Source organism: Triturus cristatus, chromosome 6 (genome assembly GCF_964204655.1).
Source record: "Triturus cristatus chromosome 6, aTriCri1.1, whole genome shotgun sequence".
Taxonomy (NCBI): Eukaryota; Metazoa; Chordata; class Amphibia; order Caudata; family Salamandridae; genus Triturus; species Triturus cristatus.
The window spans coordinates 546,348,866-546,370,573 of NC_140589.1; positions in this window are offsets into that span (position 1 = coordinate 546,348,866).

A 21,708-nucleotide genomic window follows, 5' to 3' on the forward strand; every position below is an offset into this window, starting at 1 on the left:
CAACAATATCTAACCTATACTTCATGCCAGTTACTTTATTGGGGGACTTTTTTTCTTCGTTTCTGATAATCATTACTTTCCTATTTACATGCATTTTACCCAATTTAAGGACTGCACATTTACAGCAGGAAATCCCCAATTGCATGAAGCCTCACACAAACAAGAACATGACGAAAGCAGGTAGCAATGACGGACAATCCTGAAAGCCTCCAATGGAGCCAGGAGAGCCAATTCAAAAACCACTCCTGCTCAGGAGCACCTCCCTCCTCATGCATGTCTCTTTGTAAACTGTGCAGTGCTTGGATGGCAAGAGTCACTGTCCCAAAATCCAGGTCATTCCTTGGGATAAACATGCATCAGGATTCACCCATCTTGGCACACACCCCTCCTTCCATCGCGGGCATTAAATCTGACACATACTGATGCTGCATCACTATGAGGCAGATTGTTCTCAGTTCTTCCTTTATCAAATTAAGGCCAAGCTCAGTGCTGTTCATCATCTTAAGCATTTTCCATCTGGTGATCTGAAGCAAAATGGAATTTGCTTTCATCTGCACGGTAAAGAAAGGTATGGACCCTCCTGCCGATACTTGTGAGTCCGAGAACTGTCTAAATTACTCTGGAATGTCCTTGTACTGAGAACAGTCAAAATAATCCTCAGTTCCTTTTCCACAAGTCTGATGTAGCAAAGTTGTCTTTTTCCTTAGAGGGTGTTGTTACAAGGTTTACTCCAGGGATTACCAGGGTAGGGGTGTGTATGTTGATGAGAGAGCAAAGTACATGCAATCCGGGGACAAACCGAGTGTAGGCGAACCTGCTGCACTGCCAGTACATATCCATCAGTGTGGAGATGTCCCATTGCACATCCAGAATGAGCAGGATTGTGCGACAGTGGTCACTCATTCCCAGTGGAAGAATTCCTTTGCCAATGAAACATAAGGAATACAATGTAAGTTTACAATGCAATTAGGGGTTGACCCTTCCCTTCTAGATAAATGTACCCGCTCACCTCAGTATTCCAGATTTCCTGACATGGAGTGTCTATGCTTTCCTCCCTTATGAGACTGATTTCCCTTCATATTATCAAGCTGGATGACCAAATACGGACATTTTATGTCGGGGGTCCACTTGTTATTAAAAAAAGACTGCCCCGGATACGCTAAGGGCCACCCTAAAACTGCAAATGGAGGCACAAGTTGATGTGTTTGTGCATTGAATTGGAGGTTTTGTTACCTCCAAGCATCTTCTCTGGTATGTCTCTGGTCCAAACATATCCTCCCCTATAGTGCCCTTCCTGCGCATCCTGTCTAGCTCAGTTTGAATGTCGCTAGGCTAGGTGAAAAGGTATAGAGCTATTGGGTTGGCCTCGTACATGTCAAATTCACTCCTACTCTGTGGGTTTCTACCTTGTCGGGCTGGATTTTCACCCGGTTTCTGCATAGGTACAAATAGAGAAGGCATTTTGCTTTTTCAGGGGCTACCTCTTTGGACAGTTAAAGTCTCTCCGCACCTATTTCATGCAGTATCAGCGAACAACCTAGCTGATGTCTTGGAGCCCACTACGGTCATGTGCTGATACTACGTATTGTGCAAAAGAGCTCTGCCGAATACTAGTGTTTGGGTTGGTGTAATTATAAGTCATGGCCGGGCACTTTGGCAACAAATAGGTGCTGTAGCACCCCAACTTGACAGAGGGTACATCAAAGTACAAAGATGAATATATTGAGATTGAACATTACAGGTCTTAGATATGGATCCAGAGGGGATGTCTGTGGTCCTCTGGTTATTGGGTGTTTTCGTTTGATCAAATAAGTTCACAGTTCAGTTCCTAAGCTTGATTCACATTCTTTGGAGTTGAGGTGATGAATTGGCAGCTGAAAGGTGGTGCACTTAGTGGTTCGATTACAGACCTGTTGGGTAAGACTTTGGTTTGTTGGTTAATTCAGAAAAACATTCCTTGTGCGCCCTGGTTCAGAATTGTTTTCTTCAGGGTTGCTTTTTTTCCTCAGGGGTGTGTTCTTCACATTCCATTTACATAATTGTCTAGTGAGGTACTGAAAGGTAGCCCTGGTCATGCTATCTTTTTGATGTTTACAAGCTAAAAGATGGCTTATGGGTAATCCGACAGGTTAATCTACTTTATGAGTCCTTGTATTTAACTGGATGTTTGGATTAGTATTTTATGGAGTGTTCTTGTGATTATGTGGATGGAACTATCAGTTTTATCTAGGGTTTAATGGGCTTTGCCTGTTTCCTGAGACCTTGTCTCTCCTGATGTGTGCCGTGGGGTGCCATTGGTGCAAGTTATTTTTAACCTACACATGTGTGGGACAAAACAAGAAGGGGGGGCATGTCATCATTGTTAAGTGTTGTGTGGTGGCTGCAACATGCCTGAGATCACATTTCTCTCAGCATGTGGTATTGATTGTGCCACTCCCTTGTGGCACCAGACATCTGTTATACTCTTTTTCTAGATGCTTCTCTTTTTGGGCTAACTTTGGGCTATTTTTGGCGGTTTTAAGTGCTTCCTTAGATCACGCTCAATCTGCCATTTAACTTATCGTGAGGTGAAGGAAAGTTTTTCTATCGCTTCCATGTACCCCTGATCACCATCTTGTGGTATCCGAGGTCAGGGCATACTGCTTTCTATGGATGGTGTATATGAGTCCTGGTGCATTGGACAATTGCTAAGCCTGATACGTGTGTGAGTGCAGTCTGCGTTCTTCTCTAGCCTGGAACTGTGATGGACTTTGCAGCCTCCCCTCTCCCAGGCATGCCACTCTCACTCGGACCACGTCTTCTCAGTCATGTTTGGATCTGCAGTACCTGGCTTGTGTCTAGAGACTTCCAAGTAGCGGGTGTGCTAGAGGTATGGCATGGTGACCGAACTTTGGATATTTGAAAAACCCAAAGGAAATAACAGGGAATAATGCTTAGCTCTTATGAATGTGGGGTTTCATGGATAAGGCCATGGAAATCTCGCCCAACTTTGCCTAGGGATGATGACGCCACTGGGAACACCTCATAACTCCGGGATGTCCGGCTGACCTGACGAACCTCTCGAAAGACCCGACGCCATGAGGGTGCTTTGCAATATACTGACTCTTTTGCGTGTGCTGTGGAGGTTGTGGGATCTTCACTATCACAGGCGTATCAAATTCCTGGATCAACCAACTTGAGGACAGCTTCATTTTAGAACTGAAAGGGGGCCTCCATCTTGTCAGAGCTTCTAGTTTTTAGGGGTGCTGTTGGAACTACACTCCATACAGGAAACATAGGTCTTTGGCCAAGTACTTGAGAATGGGAACCTTTCCTCTCAGTAATTGCAACCGTCCCATTTGACTTTGAATGTTGGAACCTTGGTGCCTGCTTTTTAGGTAATTAATCTGGGAGCTGTCCCGCCCCCTCGTCAGACTGCCCTCCCCTTGGGACGTGGCCATCCAACCCTGCTCAGGGGCATCAGCCGCAGAGTGGGGCCTTGACTCCCTCAGACGCCCTAAATGGTGAACTTTGGTGATGATACCCGATCGACAAAGCACATTTAGCAGCCCTGAATCCCCACATACAAATAAAGTTTGTATTCCCAACATTGTCTCATTGGTCCTTCTTTTGTCTTTTGCTGCACTTAATTCTTGGAATCTGGGCAAATGGGGGATATTTTACTCTGGGGTTTTAAAATATTAACAATAATAATAATAATACTGGAGCTTATAAAGCGCAACTGCTACCCCAAGCAGGGTTCTCCCGGAGCTGAAGCAGCAGGTAATTACGTCCAGAAGGAGTAACAGTATTAACAACCCATATTAATCTGCCCTAAAGAGCCACATCTTCTAGGCCTTTCTAAAATAGGTTTCTGAGTTAGCCTGCCGCAGGGACCCTGGTAGGGCATTCCACAGCGAAGCCGTACACACTGTGAATGCTCTGCTGCCTAGACGTGTTTTCGCAAAGCGTGGGGTGTGCAGCAGATTATGAGAATTGGATTGCAGCGCACGATTTTGCTTATAAAGACACAGTCTTTCCTTCAGATAACCAGGGCATTTTCCCTTAAGGGCCAGGTAGGCCAACGTCATGGCCTTGAATTTTTATCTTACTGTGCATTTGGATTCTGTGTTTGTGTGAAGGCATTACCTCTTTAGACAGTTGCCACCCCTGCCAAGGCTGTGGCACCGGTTTCTGTTGGGCTGAGCCACGTGTTTGTCCAACTGTCGGATACCTGTTGTGAAGGTACAGCAGCTGACTGGTCTCTCTGCTTCTGAATATAGAGTGCATTCAGGTTTCCCTGAGAGTCATTCTGAGGATTAGGATTTTGTTGTGCCTGACCCTGGCTCTAATAATGTTTCATGGTAAGTTTTTAACCAGCATTGGTCTGCCAGGTGGCCCAGCCTGTGGCAATAGTAACATTCCCTAAGGTCTGGTTTCAGCCAATCTCCCTGACCTCTGCCGTTATAGCTTGGTTGAAACCCTCTGGGGATTTGTGGTGGAGTCCCCTTTAAGACTGGTTAATGGTCAATCCTGCCCCCTCAAGAGAGGTCTTTTTCTATTTGTGTTGGACCAATTTAGCAGTGTCTTTCTGGGCTTGCTCCTGTGTCTCCTGATCCATCTCTTTTTTCACTTTGTGGTAATGCAATACATGGGCTTCTATCTCTCCCCAGGGCTTAGTGTCTAACCCAATTCTGCTGTCCAAACCACTTTGTATATTCGGTAGGTAGCCCCTTTTTGAGAATATTGTAAAAGAATGCGACTTGTGGGCCTGTGTAAATCCATAGCTGTCCTGTCTCTTTTCCTCATTGTTTCCTTATACAATCCAGAAAATCAGTTGTCTCCCCTGGCTTCATAATCTCCACCATAAACCCTCCTATAGAAGGGTAGTCAGGGAACATCTCCCTTAGGGCTGTCCATATTCGGTGCCTGTATGAATTGAATGCTGTCTGTCATGCTCAGTGCTTAGCAGCATAATTGCTGGGATGTGATCTTGAGCAAACACTGTGTTGGTCTGCTCTCCAATATACAATTATTTCAATACATTGGCAGGAATAGGTGTATGTTGTATTTCCATAGGAGTTTTACATCCAACTATATTATTTTGTGGATTTTAAATTCCTAAGATTTTGATTCAACCGTCACACTTTGCATGCATGACATAGGGTATGATATACTGTACAGCCAAGAATACGTAAAAGCCATTTTTAAGATGGCGCAGCTAAGGTGGAGGAGCATCGGCCTGATTTTAATGGTGAAGGACAGAGGCATGATTTAAACCCAGAAATTCTCAAGTCCAGTGTTTGGACGGAACATACGTGAAGGATAACGGAGGAGACCCAAGGCGGTGCCTGCCTCGGTGAGTAGTAGCAGGGAGCATGTTAGCAATGTGCATTATTGAAGTCAGTGTGGATTTAGGCTTTGTATATTAGTCACACACAGTGAAGGAATGGGGTGTGGACTAAAGTTTGCCCCCATAGGTCCTCCGAATGGTTCACGCACCGGTCGGCATGTGCACAAACCGAGAATTTTGACATACCTTTGTGAGCATGCGATAAAAAACTGATTTCAGTCCATCTAGAGGTTTGTCACCTTTTATCACAGTCCAGGGTTTGTCTCTTTTATTTAAGAGCAGAGGTAGACTTGAACATGGTAGGCCAGCCATTTTATAATTGAATTTTAGTTTGGTGTGTCCTGGATACTGCAGCTATTGATAAGGAACATAGAGGTTGGATGTTGCTGACAACATCAATCCTGACATTGACATATGCTGTAGCAGTGTGCAGCCCATCTCTGGAATACTGTTCTTCGCTAGTTACAGGTTCCAGTGGACTCCTTGAGGATTTGGAGCTTTTGGCCCATGAAATCACTCACTAAAAGGAGCTATTGGGTGGAGATTATTTAGTCCCCTGAAATACAATTACAAGGAATGGGACCATTTTGAAGGTAATTTACCCCCTATTCAAAACAGGAGGGAAGAGGGGTGAGAATGTTATTCTATGTGATTGGCAGCAATATACTTACACAGTTTACTCTCCTTCAGCCTCTCTATGAAAGAGATTTAACTGAAGGAATCATGTGTTGAAAGCAGTGGGTGGCATTTGAATACGAAGAGCTGACCCTAAGGAGCGGTGGCCCAACTGGCAACGTTCTTATATATTTATCACTGGCGGGGTCACTTTCCTTATATAATATCAGTAGGACAAGGGGCCCTTAAAAAATTTTTTTTAGATGATGAATGAGTCAATCATAAATGAAAAGCCCAGTATGTTGTGTTTGCACCATGAGATATGCCTTTCCTTTCAAATATTAGAGGGTTTCGAGGAACATCTCCATCCTTGAACCAAAGAACTTTCTTGAGCCTTGATAAAGTCATATCAAACACGTGTCGGCTGTCTGCTTCTACAATACGTACTTTGTGTCAACTGAACCAAGACTCTTAAGGATTTTCTACCTTTTGTAAAACTTCTATGAATACCTGTTCTGTACTACTTATATTATACCAACTTGGATCTATTAAAATCAAACTGACTACAAGGTCAGTTACAATACTTTAGAGTGGTTGTGCTCTGTAATCTGTATGAAAATGTACACATGTTGATGGGAGTTTTTCAACATCATCAAGTTTCCGGTGTACGAAAGTATTTTATGTAAAAAGGTTTTTGTGCAATGTAGACAATGTCATAATATTGAAATATGAGCCATCAATTGTTCTCATTTTTACATGTGGAGTTTTAATAAAGTTTTTTAAAGACATAAGCATTTTCAGTTTTTTATACATGTATGTAATGCAGTTTGCAAATATTCAATGTAGATGTGTTATGGACGCTAGAGATGTTTAGATTGCACTAATCCTAAAATGGTTTTGTTGTTTATAAAATGTTTTTATGATAGATTTGAAGGGGTGGGAGAGATAAAATTCACTTCCTGAAGAAGGTGGTTGGACCAGGCAAACCCTCCGAAACACATTGATGCCATGTTATTAAAGCACTAAATCAACATAGGGTTGGTTGAAGAAAAATACTTTTTTTCATTTGACCATTTTGAACAAATGGTTGTTTTGTTTAACTAGTGCAGTGAAATGGCAAATACTAATGTCTACAATATTCTCCCTTTTCAACATTGAGACATTGTTTTTGAACTCTTGGAATGATTGATTTGTGATTTTGTTTTTAGAATATTTCAATAAGAATCTTTGGAACTTAAGATATGATTATTTGTTGTGTCCATTTTTATTGTCACATTGAATACACTATTTGTATTTATAACAGATTATTTTACTGGTGTTTCATGAAAGAATAATATACAGATTGAATACAGTCAAGACTCTTGGTGATATTAGATGAATCTGGTATTAATGGTATGTGATCTACTTTTGGGCACTGTTTAACATATCCAAATGGAAATTTTGAAATTTGACCTGCACTCCAATAAGACTACTCAACAAACTTCTGATATCACCTATCACTAGGTGTATTCCTGCAGTGTTCTTCTGAAAGCATGAGATCCATTTTCCTCCTCCATCCAGCAATAGCAGTAATTTTGTCCTTAACATCTCTTTATGCATTTGAGCCCACGGCACATGCATGTTCCTGGCGTGCCCTTCTGTAGTAGAGGGTACATCTATGCTTTGAGTAGCTCTTCTAGTTTCTCCTTAACATGGCATTCCTATCGTTTTAGGCATCCTTGCATGTAAGGGAAGTTCCACTTGGGATCTCCTCTTCCATCCTGGATGCAACCTTCTGCTATGGCGATGTTGTCTGGTTCAAAGGATTCCTTCTCTGGCCAGGGTCTATCTTACTGGCATTTTCCCTCAGTCCAGCAGGCTAGCAGGTGACAAAATGACCAAGCAAATGTCTCGCCTTCTTTTCTGGTCACTTTCTCCCTGGGGAACAGTCTACCTATATTGTGCATTCGGGTGGAGCAGCGTATGTCTTCGTCACTGCACCCATTGTGCATGTGTAAAGGCGCCATCCTGTTTTTCCTATGCCCTTGTTTAATCAGTGCCAGGCTACTTTGGTCCATGATTTTCTGGTCAGCACCCAGCCCTCACTGGAAATCTGGTGAGACACGGATCCCTGCCAAAAGTCTCTCATCTAATTGTGCCTCTAACTCTTCCCTGATCAGTGCCCTGTGCCAACCCCCGCTCTCCTCTTGTAGGGGGCGTACTGCTCTGTGTTCTCACTGTGCTTCCCGGGTGTGAGCTCTTTCTCTTTCCCTTCTTAGCACCTTTCTTCTACATCCCGTCTAGGTTGCCCCCTTCACTCTGAGCTATGCACTGTTCTTTGCCCTCAAATTTTCGCTCTATTGTCTCCTCAGCTACCTGGGCAAGTCCCGTAGCTCCACCCTTGTCTTCGGATCAAGGAGGATTGTGTCCCCCTTTTTACAAATGGCTACCCACCTCCATGTCACTCATGTGTGGTCACCTAAATCAGTGAAATGCATGTTCTTCGCACCGTTGGGGTTTTATGTAACGTGCGCAACGGACAGGAGGTCAATTTTCTAGGAGACCTTGCATAGGACTGAGGTTGCTCTTTGAAAGCTTGGTCCTGCTGGCCTTGGCCTAACCTCTTGTTATTCAGTGGGGTCCCTCTGACTTCTTCAACTGGTGGACTGGAGTATTCTAGTTAAGGGGAGAGCTGGCGAGAGTACCTACATACCTGCATATGGTGGGGGAAGTGCTGTCGTCTTGCTTGCTATCTGTAGTGCCCGACTGTCGATCTTAGCCTCCTCGATGTCATATAGTTCTAATAGTGCCACTCTGCTATCTTTCTTTTGACCTATGTATTTGGTTTATATGTTTGTTCTCATGTGTTGAAGAAAGTTAGTGTTGAAAGGTCCCTCCTTCGGCCAGGGAATGTATGGACCTTTGTTTGTGCGTGCCATTCTTGGCAGACCTTATTAAGTTTTTTAGCCTGTGTGGGGAACTGGGTTTGAATATGTGTTAATGGTGTCTCCATGATAAGTTTGGTGGATTTTGAGAACAAGATACCTTACCTTCTTTGTTTGTAGAGACTCTCTGGTTTCATCTGAATCATAGGGAAAATATACAAGGTGGCTTACTGTTTCTAATTATGTAACTACAAGCTCAGTGCTATGTACAGATGCATCAATAAATGAACATTTCATAAACAGAAATGAAAAAAAGTGCAATTTGACAATAAAAACAGTAGCAATAATAAAAATGGAATGATATTGACTACTGGCAAAATTACAGCTAATGAAAAATGAAACATCAAGCCATCGACAAAAACACAATACTTAGGACATAACGCAATTTGCAGTAATGTAACATCACAAATATACTTCACATCAACAATTGCACCCTGTATCACGCACACTTAAGGACTAAATGTACCATCTGTATCACAACCAACTGTCAAAGCGATCAACACCTAAAAAAATTTACAGGGAAAAAATTCCTTAGCCTGCTCCTAGTGCATGCTATCCTGTGACCAGGGAAAGCGCTCTGCAGAACTCAAGACCAAGGGGCATATTATCAAGCCAGGCGATAAAATTATTGCTGCTTTAGCGGCAGAAAGCTGCCGCTAAAACGGCGATAATGGGCTTGATAATATGCTCTATGGAATTCCAATTGAAGCCCATGTTAGATGTGAAGGAAATCTAACATGGGCTTCAATCGGAATTCCATAGAGCATATTATCAAGCCCATTATCGCCTTTATCAGCTCCGGGGCAAAGACAATAACAGTAGTTTATGGGGAAAAAAGGAATTACCTGAGAACCACAGGCCCCTCTTGGCCAAACAGAAGTTACACCTTAATTCCAGGTCCTACTCTTTTCCCCTTAATGTCCAAATCACACCCTGTGTCACAACCAGGGGCTAAGCGAACCATCTGTGTCACACCCAGTGGTCCAAGCATACTGATTGTGTAATGTCCAGCAGAAAAAGCACACCATATTTTTTATATCCAGCAGTCAAAGCGGCCAACACCTCTCACTTCTTTCAGATACCAATGGCGTTGGTATGCCCGTGACATTGAGAAAGCTTTTCAGACAAAAAAATAAGTTTGAGGTGTCGACCATGACAATAAATATTCACCCTTCTTAGCATGCTGACTATCATTGATCAGGGGATTTTTGCGGAATTGCCTCTGAGGCCACCTTGTGACTACTGAGGTCTGGCATATAATATAGGAAATATGCCAGATTCTGTCAGTGGCAGGGTGCTCCGGTTATCGTTTTACGGTTCTCCCTATTGTCATAAGTCACATGCTTTACTAAGGTTCTGATGTTGTCTCTTATCCTCTGTGACAGCTGATTTAGGACACCTCATGTGTTTAACAGAACTTTTAACCAATTGCGGTGTCTGCTCACATTCCTTGTTGCTTAAAAGTACCAATTAGCTCTGATGGTGGCTCACCAAAGCTTTGCTTGAAAATGAAATACCTTGAAAAAAACAAGAGACAAGAGGCGTTTTGCAAAACAGGAACAGTTTTGTTTAATTAAACAGTGCAGCCGGGAGCACAGTTACAGGGTCTGAGGACTGTGTCAATTTACAGTCTAACGCAGACTTTGATACAGTTCATTAAATGTAATAAAATGTTTCCAGAAATCCTTTTTTGGTAAGGAATGTGTATGTGTTCAGATGTCCTACAAGGGGAGTTTGTAAATCCTGGGTGTACTATGTGTGCTGTGTTTTGATTGGCTAAGTGTTCCTAACTTCATGTGGGATCTGACTTTATTGTGTTATGGGAACTCAAGCACCCATCAGGCCATGTGTGCTTTATTGGGGCCTATCTCCTTGGACCATTGTGGTGTTGCTGCGCCTATCTGTGGGATTGATCTTGGATTTCCTGTTCCGTTGTTTGTATGTTGACTATGTGCTACCCCACCTGTGATCTGTTAATCGGTATCCTCCGGCTTGGGTCTCAGGTCCTGCCAAGCAGCATATTTCTGAGTTGGGTTGATGTGGAGTTCACAAGGGTGGCAAATTTGTCAATAAAGATGCAATTTTGTTTATGTACATAAATGTATCGTTATTCATATTGACATCAATTTACTCAATATTAACAAATTGAAAGTGAAACGAGCCAATTGGTTACAATTTCACTGCATCAGTGCTCGGGGAATATCTCATCTCCACAAGCACAGATTGCTTTGAGAGAGGTATTGTTGCAAAGGGGACAATCCCCCTTTCCCGTGCTGCCTCTGCCCCCTACTTGAGGATCACCGCAGGAGAGCGATCCCTAAGCAGGGATCCACCCATTAGGCACCAGGGCTGGGGGAACAGCCCCCTAGGCAAGGCCTTGTGCTCCCCCTGCACCTTTGTATATTTCAGTCTTCTTGATCTTCACTCCAGGAGGGAAGGAAGCCCACTAGAAACCAGGGAAAGTTTTTTTGTCAAAAATATAGGCATGGTTATGCCCCCTCCCCAATTAAATATGACATAATTCTGCCTGCCTCTCCTGGAGGCAGATGGGATAATTATCCCCAATCTGACACCCGGGTAGGGCAGAAAGCCCACTAAACACTAGGAAATATATAGGCATGACATTTCACTTCGCAATACACTAATTATTATTATTAATCTCAGTAGACAAGCAATTGAAAACGTGAAGTCTTTAGTAACGTAGCACATTTGCAGCAAAGTGAGCTGTTGTGTCTTTGTTTCGTACGACGTTGGCTGAGCATATTCAACACGGCAAAGCTTTATTTACCTTACGGATTTTCCAATGTTGAGTTCAGTTGCGACACAAGATTAATTAGCGCAAATTAATTTTCATATCATCATGCAATGAGACATTTAATAATTATGGTTTGCACAGTATTCTAATGATCAAATGTCAGAACTTTATTAGGAATTGATGATAAACACTTCACAGTATTTCTTTTATGTTCATAGCACGTGACCGGCACTTGCACTTTAAATTACTTTGTTAAACACAGTCTGTTGCCCGTGAAAAAGGAGTGCCAGTAAACTCCGAAATGCGTCGGACCTAGTGTTTAAATAAACACACTTCTGAATTGAGGCCGCGGCTCCAGTGTTTGTTCTTTCGTCCAAGTATACCGGAAGTTAGACGCAGTGGATTGTTTTGCGATATATATATATATTTTTTCTTCTCGGCCCCCGCTTGACGGATTACTGCAAAACTTTCAGGGTAAGAGCAGAGCGGAGCTGGCCAAAAGTTTGGAAAAATTTGCGAAGATTCGTCAATCGGCGCCAACGTTATTCCAAATAGAATGTTGCAGATTTCCTATGGAAAAAAGGTCCTAATTATAACTATCTACTGGCGCCGCCAGTAGATAATATCTATCTATCTATCTATCTATCTATCTATCTATCTATCTATCTATCTATCTATATATATATATATATATATATATATATATATATATATATATATATATATATATATATAAAATTCACTGAAAAAACCATAGGTTTCACACACGTTATAGTTAGGAATTAGCATTTAAAAAACCTTGCAAATTCACTGAAAAAACCATAGGTTTCACACATGTTATAGTTAGCTGGACATTTTACTGATAAAAAACCAATGAAATTCCCCCGTTATAGTTACTGTAGGCAACTATAACTCACGCGACTGTAATCCTCTGCTGATGCTAATACTGTATTTAGACACTTATTTGCCCATGTCTTCTTCCATTAAATTTTAGCTATACATATATTACAAATATTTTTTTTTCATAAAGACACATATGTCATCAGCAGAGGATTACGGTCGCGTGAGTTATAGTTGCCTACAGTAACTATAACGGGGGAATTTCATTGGTTTTTTATCAGTAAAATGTCCAGCTAACTATAACATGTGTGAAACCTATGGTTTTTTCAGTGAATTTGCAAGGTTTTTTAAATGCTAATTCCTAACTATAACGTGTGTGAAACCTATGGTTTTTTCAGTGAATTTGTACGGTTTTTTAAATGCTAAGTTACTTTACGCCATTTGTGGCGTGCGCGCCCACTTAACGCAGTTCGTTCCGTGCGCGCACGGTACGCTTCGCGCACCGCGTGCCCACGTTACGCTAGATGGGCCATGAACGCACGATGCGCTTCGCGCACCGTGCGCACATGGAGGACATATGATGAGCATCGTTGTGACAGGTAAAATATATGTTTTGTTTTGCTGTCGTGACCCATGTACAAATGGTGCCCTTCGGGCACCATTTGCACACGGGGTGGGGAGAATGTGGATATTTTTTTATTTTTATTATTATTTATTACCGTACGCGTACGGTAAGCGTAATCGGCGAAATTTTCGAAAAAATTAAAATTGCCCTTTTTCACTTGGGGGATCGTTGGGGACTCCCTCGACATGGCTAGGTGCTTGGGAGCTGTCTAAACAGCCCCTTTACATGTTTTTGCACTTTGTTTTTCAACCCCCTGTCAGAGTGCGAGAGAGAAAATGGCGGCCGCCGCTTCCTGGTTTCGACCGATTCTAATGTTTACTAAGATCTAACGGCCAATCAGAATCGCGCTCGCGCACGTCACCGTACGCGTACGGTAAGCGCACCATAAGCGCACCGTAAGCTGGCTCAGATATATATATTGATTTAAAGGCTATTTTCTCAGAATCTACTGAACAGATTTACACCAAACCTACAAAAGGCACTTCCTTGACCTGAGGACTACCTCTCTGCCAAATTTCATTAAATTCTGTTCAGCCGTTCGGGCTGTAGCTCTGTCTAAAGGTCCTATGGAAAAATGCATGGGAAAAACACGTTTTGGGACCCCCCTTTTATCTCAGCCCCCGCTTGACGAATCCCCCCGAGACTTTCAGGGTAGGAGCGGAGCTCAACGCCCCACCTATTTTGAAAATTTTGCGAGGATTCGTCGACCGGCGCCAAAGTTATTCAAAATAGAATGTTGCGGATTTCCTATGGTAAGAGGGTCCTAACTATAACTATCTACTGGCGACCGCCAGTAGATAATATATATATGTATATATATGTATACAGACACAGGTGTCACCCAACCTGCCGAACTCTGGACGGGTGCTTTTTTCCATAAACGTGAGGGTGAAATCACGGTAAGTATGAGAAACACCAGGGGCATGGAGCACTCACGGGATGCTGCTGATTAAAGGAGTAAATGCATTTCGGCGCAATGCCTTCTTCAGTACTCAGTAAAGTGCACCACAAGTTGTTCATGTTTAAAATGCGTTTTTATGGCAATTTCATTGGTGGATAGAATCATAGTCAGCAAAAAGGACTGTCTTCAATGTTCCTTCTAAATGTCAGTATAACTGGCTGCCATATTTGCGTGCACATCCTTTGATTTAATACCTAATGGCAGGCAGGTCGTTTTTCCATAATCAAGTTTATTCAGGTCACAAATTAACACATTCCTCAAAGCATTTCATATGTATATATATATATATGGACTACGGTAACCACCATGCAGTTCACCCAACAATCACAAGCAGAAGCAACACACCTGCATTAAGGAGGAGGAGTCGAGAGACTGCTTTATAGGGAGTGGTCTCCGAGTCAAACCCAAGACATTCCTTTCAACTCGTGAGATCGGCACTGATGACGGCCAATGAGGCTAGAAACGCGTCTGCCTGAATGTGACACGCAATGCAAGGACTGCGCTGTGAATTCTGTGAATTCTCTACATTAAATTCTTTGTTTGTGCCCGGAGCTGTGTCCCGCTTGCTTGACTTTTAAGGTGAGCGCTTGGTATGGATGTATAGTCGGGTACGCTGAAACCGACGGGGACACGCCCTCTCGGTCTGGAGCTCCGCGCTTATCAGCAAATGTTTGGTTTCAGTACGAGGAGTACAAACGCGGCGCCCCCCCGAGCGAAGTCATCGCCATTTGGTGTTTATCTGCAGCGAGGGGAGAGAGGAGGCAGCACGGGCTGCCTGACAAGGGCACAAACAAAGTACAAATCTGAGAGTTGGAACAACTTACCTGTGAGCTGTGAGGTGGAACATAGTCTTACGCCAGCAAATTGGGGCATCACCTGATGTTTGGAGTCTCTCATTACTTAATGAGGCACCACGATGGACTATGGTAACCACCATGCAGTTCACTCAACAATCACAAGCAGAAGCAACACACCTGCATTAAGGAGGAGGAGTCGAGAGACTGCTTTATAGGGAGTGGTCTCCGAGTCAAACCCAAGACATTCCTTTCAACTCGTGAGATCGGCACTGATGACGGCCAATGAGGCTAGAAACGCGTCTGCCTGAATGTGACACGCAATGCAAGGACTGCGCTGTGAATTCTGTGAATTCTCTACATTAAATTCTTTGTTTGTGCCCGGAGCTGTGTCCCGCTTGCTTGACTTTTAAGGTGAGCGCTTGGTGTGGATGTATAGTCGGGTACGCTGAAACCGACGGGGACACGCCCTCTCGGTCTGGAGCTCCGCGCTTATCAGCAAATGTTTGGTTTCAGTACGAGGAGTACAAACGCGGCGCCCCCCGAGCGAAGTCATCGCCATTTGGTGTTTATCTGCAGCGAGGGGTGAGAGGAGGCAGCACGGGCTGCCTGACAAGGGCACAAACAAAGTACAAATCTGAGAGTTGGAACAACTTACCTGTGAGCTGTGAGGTGGAACATAGTCTTACGCCAGCAAATTGGGGCATCACCTGATGTTTGGAGTCTCTCATTACTTAATGAGGCACCACGATGGACTACGGTAACCACCATGCAGTTCACCCAACAATCACAAGCAGAAGCAACACACCTGCATTAAGGAGGAGGAGTCGAGAGACTGCTTTATAGGGAGTGGTCTCCTAGTCAAACCCAAGACATTCCTTTCAACTCGTGAGATCGGCACTGATGACGGCCAATGAGGCTAGAAACTCGTCTGCCTGAATGTGACATGCAATGCAAGGACTGCGCTGTGAATTCTGTGAATTCTCTACATTAAATTCTTTGTTTGTGCCCGGAGCTGTGTCCCGCTTGCTTGACTTTTAAGGTGAGCGCTTGATGTGGATATATATATATATATATATATATATATATATATATATATATATATATATATATATATATATATATATAAATATATATATATATTAATGAAATTCCGTGAGCACAGTATATTCGACCAGAACAAGGACTCGCACTCCAAGGTTTCGTGTTTCGTGTGTTATTGGCGACGCGTTTTGAAACACACACAAATATATATATTTACTGAAAAATCACAGGTTTCAGGGACCTTATAGTTAGTTGGACATTTCACTCATACAAAATCAGAGAAATTCGGCTGTTATAGTTAGTTGAGCTAACTATAAGTCGCGCCCCCGTAATGCCCTGCTAATGACGTCACATATTACATCACTCATGATATGGTCAGTGACATCACTGATGACATCCCAAATGACATCACTGATGGCATCATCTACTTAATAACTGATGCACCTCCTTACACCGTAATATTACCTTTCATACACCCACTCTGAAATACAGACTACCATTCTCAAAACCATAGACACACCAATACCAGTTAGTACATACCCACTCACTGATTCATAGGTCTATAAACACATCTACTCACTCACCCATACAGTCACTCATACACACAGTTTTACCGAGTCACAAGATGGCTGCTAACACTTCTTGGTTTGGAGTGTTGACAGCCAATAAAAATTATGCTCGTGCTCAGGAGGGTTCGCAAATCTTCCTCGGCCACTAGATATCAATATATATTTTTTTATCTCTCAGGAACTACTGAACGGATTTACATAATTTAAAATAAAGGTCATTTTCTGAACCAAGAGCTACCATTTTGCCAAATTGTGTGTAATTCTGTTCAGCAGTTTGGGCTGTAGCATTGTCTAAAGTTTCCTATGGAAAATTACCATGGAGAAAACGCGTTTTGGGACACCCTTTTTTCTCTGTCCCTGCTCAACTAATCACCCCGAAACTTTCAAAACAGGAGCTGACCCGAGTGAACCATTAGTATTGAAAATCATGTGAAGATTTGTCATACGGCGCTAAAGATATTGGCAAATCAAAAAACTTTTTTGAATAGAAACAAGGTCCTAACTATAACTACCAACTGGCCACCACCACATATATATATATACACACAAAAAACAGAGCATACAGTATTTGGTGATGGGGTGTTTACTTTCCATCTGCTTCGGGAGGGGGGACAGAGAGCCCACTAGATGGCAGGGAGTCTTTTTTAAAACAAATATTGGGTGGGAGCTACACACCGTAGGCATGACCATAACCCCACCCCAACTAAATTTGGCATCAGTTATTAAGCCTTTCTGGAAGCAGATGGGGGTGATTAAAGCCCAATAGACACCAAGGAATGCTTTTTGAAAAAAATATATATGGGTGGAGGCTGTCTACTATGGGCATGGACGTGCCTCCAACCCAACTAAATAGGGCATCAGTAGTTCTGCCTCCCCTGGTACAGATGTTGGTGAACACCCCCAATCTGCCCCAATGGAGCAGAAAACCTACTAGATGCCAGGGAAAGCCTTTTTAAAAAACAGTATAGGAGTATGGGCTGAAAGCCCACTAGACATCAGGACCATGCCCTCACCCCCCAAACCAGAGCAGGAAATCTTTTAAAGCCTTGGGGGGGATAGAAAGCCCACTAGTAAAAGGGCTTTTATTTTAAATATAGGGGCCTGGGCTGCTCACAAAGGGCATCGGCATGCCCCAATCCCAAATAAATGTGCCAACAGTCTTTCTGCCACCCCTGAGTGGCCTAGGGTAGGTATAGATGGGGTTGCCCACTAGACATTAGGGAATGTTTTGTAAAAAGAAAATATAGAAGTGGGGGCTGCCAACTATGGGCATGGCCATGCCCCCACCCCCACCTCAAAAACAAAGGACATGGGCCTGTGTCCCCTCACATGGGGGTACCGCCAATATGACTCCCTGTGGTAGAAAGCCCACTAGACACCATGGACTTAACAAATGTCAGCATGTTATTGGCACAATTGGGGCAATGCTGGCTTGTTGGAATGTGGGGGTTCCCTATGGATTCCTGAAGTATCCATCACAGAAATGCAAGAAAAATTTGTAATTTCAGCCAGCAAGTTTAAGTGGGTAGGAAATCTTCAATCCACACAAGGCACACCACCCTGGAATCCCATGGTTATCTAGTTTTTTTTAACTGTCTGTGATTTGTAGGTTTGCATGTATGGCACCATAGCATGGACTAAAAAACCACAGCCCTTATTGCTTATCTATCAATGTGGTGGTTTAGAGCCTTTTGTGTTGTGGTTTCTTGGCTGACCCATACAAAAGGGACACTGTTCTTATCTGGAGCATAGGAGAGACAGGATGGTTTGATATGTGTGGCTCCCCATAGATTCCAGGACACTGAAATGTGAGAAAAATGTGTGTTTTCTTACCGAAGTTTAACGTTTGCAAGGACGTCTTGGTAAAATGACCTAGTGAGAGTCATGCAAGTGATGTACCCCTACTTCCCTAGTTGTCCTGCTTTACAAAATGTGCAGGTTTGTTAGGTTTCCGTAAATGCCGGCTTAGATAGGGCCCAACATTCACAGCTACCCACAATGTAAAAATTGAGTCTGTTTTCAGTGGAAAATGTAATGTCTCCATGTTGCAGGCACTAGGCCTAACCACACAATTGAGGTATAATTTTTATTGGGAGACTTGGGGGAATTCGGGGTGAAAGGAAGTCTGTGGCTCTCCACAGATTTCAGAACTTTCCATTACAGAAATGTGAGGAAAATGTGTTTTTAGTCAAAGTTTGAGGTTTGCAAAGGGAAACACCTGATGAAAGACAAGCAAGTCACCCCTTCCAAGATTGCCCCAGGTGTCTAGCTTTCAAAAATGTGCAGATTTTCTAGATTTCCCGATGTTTCGACTGAGCTAGGCCCCAACTTTCACAACTACCCACTTTGCAAAAAATGGTTGGTTTTGAGTGGAAAATATGATGTTTCCATGTTGCGCTTTAGACGGTTTCCTATTGCAGGCACTGGCTTACCCACACAAGCCAGGTAATATTTTTATAGGTAGACTTGGGAAAATGCTGGGTGGAATGATGTTTTTGGCTGCTCATATGTTTCAGAACTTTCCAGCAAAGAAAAGTAAGGAAAATGTGTGTTTTAGTAAACGTTTGAGGTTTCCAAGGGATTCTGGGTAAAAATAAACCTGGTGTGAGCCATTAAAGTCATCTATTCCTGGATTTCCCAAGGTGTCGACGTTTTAGGAATATGGAGGTTTGCTAGGTTTCCCTAGGTACCAGCTGAACCAGGGCCCAAAATTCATAACTACCCACTTTGCAAAAAAGGGTCAGTTTTGAGTGAAAAAATGGGGGAATGCTGGGTGGAAGGAAGTTTGAGGCTCCCTTCAGATTCCTAACTTTCATCACAGAAATGTGAGGAAAAAGTGTGTTTTTAGTCAAAGGTTGAGGTTTGTAAGGGATTCTGGATAAAAAAGCCTGATGAGAGCCATGCAATTTCCCCTTCTTGGATTTCCTAATGTGTCTAGTTTTCAAAAATGTGCAGTTTAGCTATGTTTTCCTCAGGTGCCAGCTGAGCTATGGTACAAAATCAACAACTACCAACTTTTCAAAAAAAGGGTCAGTTTTGGGTGGAAAAATGTGACATGCACATGTTGCGCTTTGGCCCGTTTCCTGATGCAGGCACTAGGGCTACCCACACAAATGAAATACCGTTTTTACATGTGGAACCATAAAATAGTAGAACATTTGTTATTACCAATTGGATTTTGCTGCATTTGTCCCTTCCAAATGTAAGCCACTGTGTAAGAAAGAAGACATTTTTTAAAATGCCCTCTGAATCACATGCTAATATGGGTGCCCACAACGTCAGGGATGAACAAATAACCACTTTTCCTAAATTTCATATCTCATGCCCATTTCAGAAATACATAGGTTTCCTTTATACCCACTTTCACACCACATAATTCATCATATGAATTGGTCCATATGTGGTGCACAAAGAAAAACTATATTAAAGGTGTAGGTTCTGAGTACTTCGGATTCTTGGAGAACCTACCAACCCTCTACATCCCCTCAACTAGAAGGGTCTAGCAGATGTAATGGTATATTGCTTTTGTAATTACAAAGAGACAAAGAGTTACTAATGCAAACACTGTCACACATGGCTGTTTTTACCACCAGATTTTCAATATTTCTTTACTTTCAAAAGTTTGTTTCTTTGGGAAAACCTTGAGGGATCTACACATATGACCCCTTGCTGAATTCAGACTTTTGTCTAGTCAGGGTGGCACAAGCAGTGCTTCAGGTCCTGGTGACCCCTTTAACACCCATGCCCTGGGTACCACTGGTACCATATACTAGGTACTTATATTGAGTTAAAGTCTGTGCCAATTGGAGTAGCCAATTCACAGGTATCAGTTTTAGAGAGAGAGAGCACTGGCACAGGAGCCAGGTAGCAGGCTTCACTGAACTTTCAGAGTCAAAAATCAGCATCTAGTAGTCCAAACAGGGGCAAAAATCAAGGGGACCTCCGCAATAAAAGGTCTGTTTTCTTACAAAAAACAATTTCCGCCAGAATGTGAACAAATACCTCCCAGCTATGCAAAACCGAAAAAACCTGGACAGGTGCCTCATGTCCCCTCCTCCTATTTTACGAGAACAAGAGCCCATATCGACACATACAATAAATCGCACCAAAAACTGAGCACATTAATGGTGAGCAAATACACAGAAACATAAAGATTTGTGTACTTTTTTGTACTAGTACAGAAGATATGTAGCAAAATGCTAATAATATTTACAAATATATTGCTAATTACAAATACAATGTATAACGATTGAGAAAATTGGGCATTACATTTGTATATATTTTCTACATGCCATAGCCCTAACTGCTAACAGTTAGAAAACCTTCCAACAGGAGAGACGTGATACAGATTCCACATATCTGAAGCAAGACTGAATACACAACCAGGCAGAAATAACACATGGATGTACAAGGCTTTTTCTGAGGATCTGAGAGCCCCATACCGTTGCTGGAGATGAGAGAAGAAAAAGATTATCCACATATGGAGGGAGTGCATCGCAACCTATACTTTCTGAAATAAATGCTCAGCCACATGGACACTGTTGGACCTTCATCTATAGGGTGATCTGCCCCAAACGTTTTGCTTGCTTCCCTCCATGTTTTGCTGTATCTATTTGTTGGCATTAGGCCCTATGCATTTCATCACTGCTAACCAGTTCTAAAGTGCATGTACTTCTCCCCTAAACATGTTGACATTGGTATATAACTGATTTGCGTATATTTAGTTTACCTGTAAGTCCCTTGTAAAGGGGTATACCATATACCCATGCCTGTATACTAAATGCTACTAGTGGGCCTGCAGCACTGGTTGTGACACCCACACAAGTAGCCTTTCAAACCTATCTCAACCCTGCTATTGCTGGGCCTGTGTGTGCAGTTTACTGCCACTTCGACTTGACATTTAAAATCACATCCCAAGCCTTAAACTCCCCTTTTATTACACCTTACCCGTAAGTTAGTCTCTGAGTGACCTTAAGTGCAGGCTCTTGTGTAACTAAAAGTCAGAACAGGTACTTTCATATTTTACATGTCCTGGCAGTGACAAACAGCTACATTCATTTTTTCACTGCAGTGCGGCCTACTCCTTTCATGGACTTGCATTGGGGATTCCCTAAAACACGTTTTAAGCTCTAATTCCTGATTGGAAAAGAGTAGCTACTTCATGTTCAATATCTTTGGAACAGTGGCGATGAAACCTCTTTCACAGTAAAGCTGCATTTGGCATTACCATTTTAGAAATGACGCTTTTG